General features: G+C 40.7%; 1 pseudogene; it reads right to left on the bottom strand.

Moving 5' to 3' along the window:
• The window catches only part of LOC101347368 (40S ribosomal protein S2 pseudogene), a 127,631-nt pseudogene extending 115,960 nt beyond the window's left edge, over positions 1-11,671 (bottom strand).
• Between the last annotated feature and the right edge of the window lie 731 nt (positions 11,672-12,402).

The following is a 12,402-nucleotide window of genomic DNA, read 5'->3' as shown; positions in this document are numbered from 1 at the left end:
TGTCCACCATTTTGTCATCTGATGTGATTTTCCTATGTGTTGTAAATCCTACCTCTATGATGTTAATGAGGCAGGATTAGAGGTAGTTATGTTAATGAGGCAGGACTCAGTCTACAAGATTAGGTTGTATCTTGGGTCAATCTCTTTTGAGATAAAAAAGAAAGGAGCCAGCAGAGAGGAGGGGGACATCATTATCATCAAACAAGCAGAGCCAGGAGGAGAAGAGTACATCCTTTGGACCCGGGATCTCTGCTCTGAGAAGCTCCTAGACCAGAGAAAGATTGATGACAAGGACCTTCCTGAAGAGCTAACAGAGAGAAAGCCTTCTCCTGGAGCTGGCACCCTGAATTTGGACTTCTAACCTACTAGACTGAGAGAATAAACTTCTGCTTGTTGAAGCCATCCATTTGTGGTATTTCTGTTATAGCAGCCCTAGATAACTAAGACACCTATAATTTACGAAAGCCCCCACAATAAAGAATTATCTGGCCCCAAATGTCAATACTGCCAAGATTGAGAAACCCTAGACAAAAGCAAGAAGAAATTCTGTGGCTAAACCCTGAAAGATAAGTCTTAAATTGGCAGTAGAAATTAGATCAATTAAAAGAAAATGATAACAACATTTTTAAAACTGCATATATTCCAACTCATACAGTCTTTTGGCAAGGATTTCTTGTTCAGGAGCAGTGAACACAGATTCTGTTTTTTCAATATTTATTAAACATTGTGTGCCAAATACTAACCATGAAGACTTAAAAATGAATAAGACATGGCTGCTGTCCTTAGGAAGTTCAAACTCAAATAAGGGAAAGCCGACTAAAAACCCAGTCACTTTTATGTAATGTGTAAGTGCTGTCATGCTACCCTGTCTGGGGATATCAGAGGAGGTTTTCAGTTATAGAAATTTAAAAAAAAATTTTTTTTTGGAATAGTTAGGAAGTTTGACTAAAATTTGAGATTTATGGTATGCTGGTGTAATCTCAATCTACTGAATTTTTAATGTGTTTAGTCATTATGTACTTTCTAGTATGCTTTTAATATCCCATAATTCACTTCAAAGTCTTTCATAAGGGTTTATGCTTTTATCAAGGGTGGACATACTAAAAGATTTTCTCTACAGTCTTTCTGAATGGGATCATAAGACTGACTTAATAGTCTTTTTTGGTGGAAAATGGCTACTCTGACTTCACCCCACACCATATAAATAGAATTCTGGTAACGCATTCATCACAGTCCTCAATGAAACTCAAGAGCCGTGGTCGGTTTATTCAAATCTCTCCTTTCCTTCAAAATTTTTACATTTAGATATTTTTTAAAATAATTTTTACTGTCTAAATAGCAACACCTAGAAGATAAATTATCATCTCTTCAGGGTTACTTGGGAATAAATACGTGTTGAGTGAAGTGATGAACAGTTCACAGAACTATTATGTGATGAATGCTATGCTAGTCACCAGGGCTACAAAGACAACTAAGGGAAACAGATAAGTGAAGGAATGAGTATGATTGATTTTTCCCATCCCTTCCTTCCATCCACTCAATCACCAGTCATGTCATTCTACTCTTCAATACTTTTTGAATCTGTGCAATTTCTCTGCTACTACCCTAGTCAAAGCCACCACCACGATTCTCTGGTGTCTTGCAATAGCCTCGTAACTGGTCTCCCAACATTTTCTCTAGCTACAGATTAAGGAATGGCCTGGATTGAGGATGGGAATGATCACATGCAAATTTTGATTGCTTCACTCCTCTGTTTAAACCCCTTTAATGGCTGTTGTTGTTTCTGTTAGTTGTCATTGAGTTGATTCGGACTCATGGTGATGCCATATGTGCAGCGTAGAACTGCTCCATAGGGTTTTTCAAGGCTATGATGTTTTGGAAGCAGATCACCAGGCCAGTCTTCCAAGGCTCTTCTGGGCATGTTCAGACCACCAACCTTTGGGCTAACAGTTGGAGTGCTTAACTGTTTGCACCACCCAGGGAACCTCCAGGCCTTTTATGAGGAATTAACTCCTAGGACCCCTAAACAGATGAATAGACTTGCAGGCTATTGAGAAGTTATCAGAATAACCCAACAAAAGATAATTTATATTTTCTCATGAATTCATCCATTTCATTTAGCTCTTCAAATTTATTTGCATAATTTTACAAAGTACTCTTGTAATTTCTGATAGAATCCATTTTATCTTTTACTGTTCAATTTTTTTTTTTTTGTCTTTGTGGCTTTTTCCTTTTTTTTTTCCATTAGGTTTCCTAGTATCTTATCTATTTTATTGTGTTTCCATTAAAAGCACATCAAACATGTATTTAGTTATCCTACTGTTTTTCTCCTTTCTAGCTCATTAGTTTCTAATTATGCCATCATTATTTCCTTTATTTTGATTTCCTGGATTCATTTTGTTGTTCTTTTCTGGCTCTTGAGTTTAATATTTACATTACTAAATTTTATGTAAGCAAATTCAATTTTTTAAGCTGTGAATTTTCTTCTGGTAATAGATTTAGCCATATTTCATAGATTTTTATATATAGTATGTTCATTACTAGTGTTTATTAGATGTTCTGAAATTTTGTTTTTTTATTTCTTTGAAATAAAGTTATTTAGGAGGGTTTTTTTTAATTGAAGTAATAGAAATTTTTGTTTTTGTACTTCTTTTGAAATTATTTTCTAATTTTATTGCATTTTGGTCAGATAATTTCTACTTTGGTAAATTTATTGTGTTCTTTTGTTTGTTTGTTTGTTTTACTTAATCTTTGTTAACTTTTTGTGGAATGTTCCATGCGCACTTAACCATCAGCCTGATGGAAAGAAGATCTATTCTATTAAGGGATTTTAAGTCATGACGATGAAGAGAAGCTGTAGTAGTTGTAAGGTTATGAGGGGATTGTTAAAATGATTGACATCTTAGAGGAAGATTCCAAGTTTAAATTTTCTAAAAACTTCAGGTGAGACCAACTTCTAATGTAGAACCATGGGGAGTGATTAGTGATAGACAAGATGTGAGAAGATGCTATAGCCAGATGGTATGAATCTCAAGCAGTAGTGGAATTATACTATGAAAACATCATTGAGGAGTGAGGAGGATACTGACTACACCTTCTGACCTTGTGTTATATAAAATATAAGAGAATAAGAAGCCCTCACTGAAGAGGACTTCAGAGGAAGTTGTATCCTCTGGGGACAGTTATGATTTAGTTAAGTCAAGGACGTTTAGGGAAAATTCTTTGGAAATAGTTAGTATATAGGTAGGGTTGACATCCATTTGACCAGAACAATCTCAGTTCAAAGTCCCTGTTCAAAGTCACAGCTCAAAGCCCGGCCTGATTAATAATAGCATTTTCTTTCACTCTCAAAAGTGTCTTGGTTTGGATGATAAATTATATGGTCACCCTAGAAAAAAGGAAGTTTGTTTTTGAAATCTATACAACATCATGAAGGATTCAATGTAAATGCTGGGAAAAAGAGAGTGATAGAATTAGTAGTCAAGGGATGTTGTTGTTGTTGTCAGCTGACATTGAGTAGACCCCTGACTTATGCAATCCATGCACAATGGAAGGAAATGCAATTGGGTCAGTCCTGTCTTCATAGTCCACTTCAGTCTGGAAGCTCCACTGAAACCTATTCAGCGTGAAAGCAACACACAAACCACCATTGACAGACAGGTAGTGGCTGTGCATAAGGTGCATTGTCACCAGGAATCAAGCCTGGGTGTCCCACGTGGAAGGTGAGAATTCTACCACTGAGCCACCAATAACCTCATCAAGGGATAGGGGCATAGAATGGTTTGGGGATAAGAAATTTCACTTTCTTCACCTTTAAGGAAAAAATTAAAACCAGCAGATGGTAACTCCATAAACACTCTCCCACCAGACCTACATGGTTATGATCTACAGTTATATCCTTCCCTCTTTCTTGTCCATTAAATAAAGAGGTGCCCCCTTCCTGCTTGATGCTAAGCTCTCCACCTGTGCTCCTACACAATCTCTCATTTTCACAGGAAATGCACTTTCCTGTTTTACCAAGTCTCTTGTCTCTTCAACTTCTAGCTCAACAGCATTTAAATTTGCCTGAGTGTCTCCTACCTTAAATATAACAACCTCTGTCCAAAATAATAATCTTTCAGCTACTATATTATGGCTTTCTACACCTATTATCAGGGGCGGTGGTGGTTCTGTAGATTTATAAAGCCTCGTTATATGATATGCAGTTATTGATTTAGTGAATGCATTTTTTTTCTATTCCACTTAGAAAAAAAAGATCAGAAAAGTTCACATTCACATGGGCTGGACAACGACACTCACAATTTCACCTTAAAGCTATGTTAACTCCCCAGCTCTCTGTTATCATACAGTACAAAGAGATCTAGACCACCTGGCCATCTCATAGAACATCACACTCATTCACTACATCCATGACATCAGGCTGATCTGACAGCACAAGAAAGAGATGCACACTGCAGGCCGTGGTAAGATATATTCACTCCAGAGGGTGAGAGATAAGCCTTATGAAGGGACCTGTTATTTCAGTGAAGTATTTCGGTGTGCAGTGGTCAGTGGCATACCGGAACATCCCTTCCAATATAAAAGACGAAATGCTGCATCTTGCATCTCCTGCCATAAAGTAGGAAGCACTGTGCCTCGTAGGTCTTTTTGGGTTCTGGAGTACTGACTTAGCCCGCAGACTTGGTGACACATAAGACTGCCAGCTTTGACAGAGGTCCAGAGCTGGAAAGAACACTGCCTCACGTCCAAGTACAAGCAGCCCTGCCCATTATGCCATACAATCCAGCTGATACTAGGGACCAGCAATCCGGCCAGAGGTGGGAAAAGATTCAGTATGGAACCTGTGGTGGTAGAAGACTCAGAATTCAGGCCCTTGGCATTCTGGAGCAAGGCTATGCCTTCGGCAGCACAGAATTGTACAGCTTTTGAGATACAGCTCCTGGTGCGCCCTGGTAGAGATGGAACATTTGACCTTGGGGCATTAAGTGAACTTTAATCCAAAATTACCCATTGCAACCTGGGTTCTATTGGACCCACTGAGTCATAAAGTCAGACAGATCAGTTTACTGTGGCTGACCCAGCCAATGACTGAGCACAAACAAACAAAAACCCAATCTCATTTACATGGAGTTGATTCCGACTCATAGCAACCCTATAGGACAGAGTAGAACTGCCCCATAGGGTTTCCAAGGAGCGGCTGGTGGATTCCGACTGCCAACCTTTTGGTTAGCAGCCTAGCTCTTAACCACTGTGCCACCAGGGCTCCTGACGGAGCACAGTGGGAGTAAAACGGAGGCGCATGCCGGTGAGAAGCAGGACTTCTTTAACAGGCAACTTCGGTATTCCCGGTTATACTGGTGGAAACGTCCTTAGAACAGTGCTGCAGTTTACTGCAGTTTAAGTCTCTTCACGAAGGAGCTCTGAAGGCGCAACGGTTAAGCTCTCCAAAAGTCTGGCGGTTGGAAACCACCCAGCCGCTCTGCAGGAGGAAGACAAGACGATCCCTAAAGATGGCAGCCTAGAAAACCTATGGGGCAGTTCTACTCTGTCACATGGGGTCGTTATGAGTTAAAATTGACTCAGTGACACCTAACAACTAACAACAAAAGTCTTCTCACACCCAAGTGTCCCTCTTCTCCCCTCCCTCTTGCAGGTACTTGTTTGTTGCCTTCTCTGATTCCCTTCCCTTTATCCTTACATGCCTTTCCCCTAATAAATCTCTTGCTCATCTAATTCTCTCTCGGTGCCCTCTTTTAGGAGGGCTCAGATTAACATAGGGTAATCTTCTGATGTTAGTCTATGAGAAAAAAGTCAGAAAGAAACTCCATAACAACTTGTTTTTCTTGAGGATTTTTTCCTGCAGAATTTTCCAAACCTCTGATAAACAACTTCAAGTAATAAGTTGTTTGTCCCCAAGCTATTCCTACACCCTTAGACTAAGTGAATTTTATTTCCCAAGGCTACTCCCTTCCACAGCAGAATATAACTTGTAACACTGACTACAGCAGGGATTGAACGATGTAAGCTCCTATTGAGGCTTTGGGGGCCAGAGGGCTCTGATTCTATCCTTAGGGCTCACATTCCAAATCAGCTTTCAACCGATGATCATAAAAACAAAAGTGTACTGATCTTAGTCCTGTGTGGTCCCTCTGTGTGCGAAAACTCATCTCCCCTTCCTCCCTTCACTTTCATTCTTAATAGTTGTAGGTGGCCCATTTGGGAGCCATAAGTCCTTTCCCACATACAGCTCACCCAGATGAATTCTTGTGTGGTTCTATTTAACCAGGCTTCAGGGTCCACCCTGCCCAGGGCTTCTGTGATATGACAGGAAGTGCCACACTGGGGTTTGATGGAAATATCTGCTGTGCCAATCACCTTCTACTTAAGTTGAAATTAATAATTACTTTCTTCACCTTCTGTGTATAAAACCCTACATCACCAAATACGCCCTTACTTGCCAGTGAGGAATCACCTGGTCCATACTGACTTCCTTCTTTGCAGTACTTCCTGACCCTTAGAACACAGATTTATACAAATATTCTTCAGCAACACTTCTTGTCCATTATTACTTTTGCACCGCATTAATTTGTTATGTGAGGTGTATGCTTCTTTTGTATGGTTTAGATTAACCTTTCTCAAAATGTGTACTTGTAGAACACTGATCCCTTGAGATGTTAATAATTGTTCTGCAAAAATGGTTCCATGATCAAATAAATTTAGGAAATGCTGGGTTAAAAAAAATACATAAAAGAATGTAATAAAATAAAGCCTTCTTGACTTCATAACTTCTCAGAGTCTTTAAGATGACTAAGAGCATTTTGAATCTTCAAGAGTATGTAACATTTCCCAAAATTATTTACTGCAAAACTCATGAAGTTTATCCTGATTTCTGCAGAGTAACTTTCCATGAGTAATACCTCAGGGACTAGCATGCATGAAATTCAAGGCTGAGTGGTGAGATGGATGTAGAATGCTGTTATGGATTGAATTGTGTCCCCCCAAAAATATGTGTTGGAATCCTAACCCTTATACCTGTGTATGTAATGTAATGTAATGTAATGCCCTTGAATGTAATGTAATATAATGTAATCACTTTCCATAATGCAATCTAATGTAATGTGACCAATAAATAAGTTTAGGCCATATCAGTGTAGGGTGGGTCCTAAACCTAATAACTTCTGAGTTATATAAATAGCACAGACACACACACACACAAATGGGGACAGACACCATGTAAGGATCATCTACAAGCCAAGGAATGCCTGGGATTACCTGCAAGGAAGGAATCAACACAGCCCTCATTTAGACTTTTATCCTCTAGAACTGTGAGAAAATAAAATTTCTATTCTTTAAAGCCAGCCATTTGTGGTATTTCTGTTACAGCAGCACTAGGTAACTAAGACAGATGCTGTCCCTTGCCTAATAAGGAATCTCAATTGGAATAAGACCATCCCCCTGCCCCTCTCAGTGGGGCTTCCTTCAGCCAGAGGCATCAAGACTGGGAACAATTTGATTTTAAAGTTCTGACTACTTCTCTGACAATATGAGTGTTTAAACCTAGTTCCTGCCTTCAACTATAAAGGAGGCCGGATCCAGACTGTGAAGAGTATGGTTAATTATTTAGCTCCTTTTTTTCCAGATTCAATTGGGCCCCATCAAAAAACAATGCTCATGGTGGCTGAGGAAAACATCACAGTTTGAATTCATTTGGCAATGGACAGGATTGGATTATGTCCCTGAATTCTTCCTTTGGCAACACTAAAACGTCCCAGCTTTTGCTGCCCCTATTTATGTGAGAAATCATAACAGTTCTGATGAGTCCAGACTGTCCTTCTGTTTGAAGTAGTCCTACAACAAGTTGTAGTTTATATTCAAACTTGTTGCAGCTCACTATTCAGTGATTTTCAAACTCCTCCTGGTGTGTATGTGTATATATATATATAATATATATATACAGTATATAATATATATATATATATATATTCAGGGGCCTCCTGGTATGTGCCGTGGTCCAACCTGGATTGCTTTAGAGTGAACATCTTTGCCAATTACTCTCTAGAGTTAGGGGCTCATTTCCACGTGGATCAGCATGACAGACCAAACAGGGAAAACAACCTATATCAAATGGAAAAGATGTAAGTGGTTGGCCGAAAACAGTAAATCCTAGGGATTTGGGAGAAGAACCCTTGTAAAAGTATTTGTTGATGGTTTTCTACAGGCTTGAGGCTCAGTCTGGCTGCTGGACATAATTCAATCTTTAAATACTCCATGGTTTAGATCAACAAGACCAGCCTCTGGGGACTATCCAGGAATGCAAAGGGAATTGCTGCCGCACTGTGGAATATTCCATTTTTTAACATAATTTCTTAAAAGTCTCCTTAAATTTTATTCATATAATATTGAGGATTTATTTCAACATTTACTTATATTTATGTATTTATCAGTCAATTCCTCCCACTAAGGATCTTAGGCCATGGATTTATTCCAAGAGAAAGAGCTATTTCCAGACAAATAAGACTTGTTTTCCATCTTTATGTTGCTCATTCTGCCTCTTCTTTCAAAAAGTGAGCTACATTGCCATGCCTGTAGCAATTGAATGTCATCATTTTTCTCTTTCCACATTTTCATTCTTTTTTGAATGTGAGAGTGTATACAAGGGAGGCCTATTTGTTTGCGGCATAACAGATAGGCGGGGAGAGGGCCTGTGTAAAAAGAGAGTTGGGCAAAGTTGTGGACAGAATTAATGAGCATGTTAATGTCTGGACATCAGAAAACCCTATGTATTTGACTTTCTAAAGTATCCAGTATATATGCATTAACCTTGTAGCTTAACTAGGAGTGTAATGGTTAAAGTTGTGTGTCAACTTGGCTGGGCCATGATTTTCAGTGGTTTGGCAGTTATGTAATGATGTAATCAACTCCATGATGAGATCTTCTGAGCAGCCAATTAGTTGAAAGGGAGTTTCCTTTGGTGTGTGGCTTATCTCCAGTATATAAATGGATGTTCCAGCAAGACTGTTGCTCTGGATCCTGCAACCGGCTTATCATCATCTGACCTCTGGTTCTTGGGACTTGAGCTAGCAACATACCTGCCAATCTTGGGATTTATCAGCCTCCACAGCCTGTGAGCCAGTGGCCTGTCATCTGACCTGCCCATCATGAGTACATCAGCACCTGTGCTACGTAAGTCAGGAGAAGCTTCGAGCCTGACACCTGACCCATGGACTTGGTACTTACCAGCCTCTACAACTGTGTGAGCTGTTTCCTTGAGGTAAATCTCTTTGTATATGTGTGTGTGTGTGTGTGTGTGTGTGTTTATGGAGTCCTGGTGGCACAGTGGTTAAGAGCTGTGGCTGCTAACCAAAAGGTTAGCAGTTCAAATTCACCAGCTTCTCTTTGGAAACCCATGGGGCAGTTCTACTCTGTCCTACAGGGTCACTATGAGTCAGACTAACGTGACAGCAGCAGGATTATACATATGTACGGTTTTGCTTCTCTAGAGAACCCAGCCTAACACATTTAATACCAAGAGTGGTTCTAGAGAAATAAAATTGTAAGGATGAGTTTTTTAAATTGATTTTCAAGTGTGGTTAGTATTAAAGATGTTGATGACTCTGCTTCCAGTAGTAAAGAGGGCACTGCTAATCCATGGTGTGAAGTGGCAATAGAAATACCCAAAATATCACCACCAATAGATAAAAGTATAGGTGAGAGGAAAAGCTCTGGGTGATTGGTATGCAGCTATTGATCTGACTAATGCCTTTTTCTCCATATCTGTTTTGAAGGACCACCAGAAGCAGTTTGCCTTCAGCTAGCAAGGCCAACAATGTACCTTCACTGTCCTACATCAGGGTTATATCAACTCTCCAGCCCTATGACATTATTGAGTCTGCAGGTATCTTGATCACCTTTCCTTTCCACAAGACATCACACTTGTTCATTACATTGATGACATTATGCTGATTAGACATATTAAGAAAGAAGTGTCAGTGACTCTAGGCTTATTAGTAAGACATTTGCATGCTAGATGGTGGGAAATTAATTCAACAAAAATTCAGGCACCTTCCGCCCCAGTGAAATTTCTAGGGGTCCAGTGGTATGGGGCATGTTGAGATATTCCTTCTAAAGTGAAGGATAAGCTGTTGCATCTGGCCCCTCCTACAACTAAAAAAGAGACACAACTCCTGGCAAGACTCTTTGGATTTTGGAGGGAGCATATTTCTCATTTGGGTATGCTATTCCGGCCTATTTATCAAGTGACTTGAAAAGCTGCTAGTTTTGAGTCGGGCCCAGGACAAGAGAAGGCTCTGCAACAGGTTCAGGTTGCTATGCAAGCTCCTCTGCCAGTTGGGCCACATGATCTAGCTGATCCAATGGTGCTTAAAATATCAGTGGCAGATAGAGATGCTGTTTGGAGTCTTTGGCAGGCCCCTTTTGGTGAATCACCATGCAGACCCCTATGATTTTGAAACAAAAGCCAGCCATCCTCTGCAGATAATTACCCTCCTTTTGAGAAACAGCTTTTGGCTTGTTACTGGGCCTTAGTAGAGACTGATTGCTTAACCATGGACCACCAAGTCACAACGCAGACTGAGCTTCCCATCATGAACTAGGTGTCGTCTGATCCACAGAGCTGTAAAGTGAGATGTGCACAGCAGCACTCCATTATTAAATAGAGGTGGTATGTATGAGCTCCGGCCTCAGCAGGATCTGAAGGCACAAGTAAGTTGCATGAGGAAGTGTCCCAAATGCCTACGGTCTCTACTCCTCTCACATTACCTTCCATCTTCCAGTCTGCACCTATAGCCTCATGGGGAGTTCCTTATGATCAATTGACTGAGGAAGAGAAAACTGGTTCCTGGTGTACACATGGTTCTGTGCAATATACAGGCACCACTCGAAAGTGGACAGCGATAGCACTACAGCCCCTTGCTGGGACCTCCCTGAAGCACAGTAGTGAATGGGAATCCTCCCAGTGGGCAGAACTTTGAGCAGCGCAACTGGTGTTGTTCATTTTGCTTGCAAGGAGAAGTGGCCAGATGTGTGATTGTATTGATTCATAGGCTGTGGCCAATGGTTTGGCTGTATGGTCAGGGACTAGAAGAACATGACTGGAAAATTAGAGACAAGGAGGTATGAGTAAGAGGTATGTGGATAGACCTCTCTAAATGGGTCAAAGAGGTAAAGACAGTTGTGCCTCCTGTGAATGCTCACCAAAGGGTGACCTCAGCGAAGGAAGATTTTAACAATCAAGGGGATGAGATTACGGATTTTGTGGAAAACAGTCATCCTTTTTTCCCAGCCACTTCTGTCATTGCTCAATGAGCTCATGAACAAAGTAGCCACTGTGGCAGGGATGAGGTTATACATGGGCTCAGCCACATGGACTTCCACTCACCGAGGCCGACCTGTCTACAGTCACTGCTGAGTGCCCAATCTGCCAGCAGCAGAGATCAACACTGAGTCCCTGATATGGCACCATTCCTCAAGATGATCATTCAACAACCTGGTGTCAGGCTGATTACACAGGACCACTTCCATCATGCAAAGGGCGGCATTTTTTTCTTACTAGAATAGACACTTACTCTGGATACAAATTTGCCTTCTCTGTATGCAATACTTTTGCCAAACTACCATCTATGGACTTACAGAATGCCTTATCCAGCATCATGGTATCGCACACAGCATTGCCTCAGGTTAAGGGACTCATTTCAAGGCAAATAAAGTGCAGCAATGGGTCCGTGCTCATGGAATTCACTGGTCTTACCATATTCCCCATTATCCTGATGCACCTGGCTTAATAGAAAGGTGGAATGGCCTTCTAAAGACACAATTATGGTGCCAACTAGGTGGCAATATCTTGCGAGGTTGAGGCAATGTTCTCCAGGGGGCTGAATATGCTCTAAACCAGCGTCCAATATATGGTGGTGTTTCTCTCATAGCCAGGATTCATGAGTCCAGGAATCAAGGGGTGGAAATGGGAGTGGCACTACTTACTATTACCCCTAGTAACCACCTTACAAAATGTTTGCTTCCTATCCCCATGACCCTGTCCTCTGTGAGTCTAGAGGTCTTAGTTCCAAAGGGAGTAATGCTCCCACCAGGAAACACAACACCAATTCCACTGAACTGGAAGATAAGAATGCCACCCAGCCACTTGGGACTCCTCACGCCTCTGGATCAAAGAAGAGAGTTATCATATTGGCTGGTATGACTGATCCTGATTACCAAGGGGAAATTGAATTGATATTACATAATGGAGGTAAAGAAGATTATGCCTGGAATACAGGAGATCCTTTAGGGCGTTTCTTAGTACTACCATACCCTGTGATTAAAGTCAATAGAAACAACAACCCAATTCTCACATGACTATCAATGGCCTAGACTTTTCAGGAATGAAGG

Source organism: Trichechus manatus, unplaced genomic scaffold (genome assembly GCF_000243295.1).
Source record: "Trichechus manatus latirostris isolate Lorelei unplaced genomic scaffold, TriManLat1.0 scaffold00148, whole genome shotgun sequence".
NCBI lineage: Eukaryota > Metazoa > Chordata > Mammalia > Sirenia > Trichechidae > Trichechus > Trichechus manatus.
Note: the sequence above shows the minus strand (reverse complement) of the source record. Positions and strands in the feature narration are given on the sequence as shown.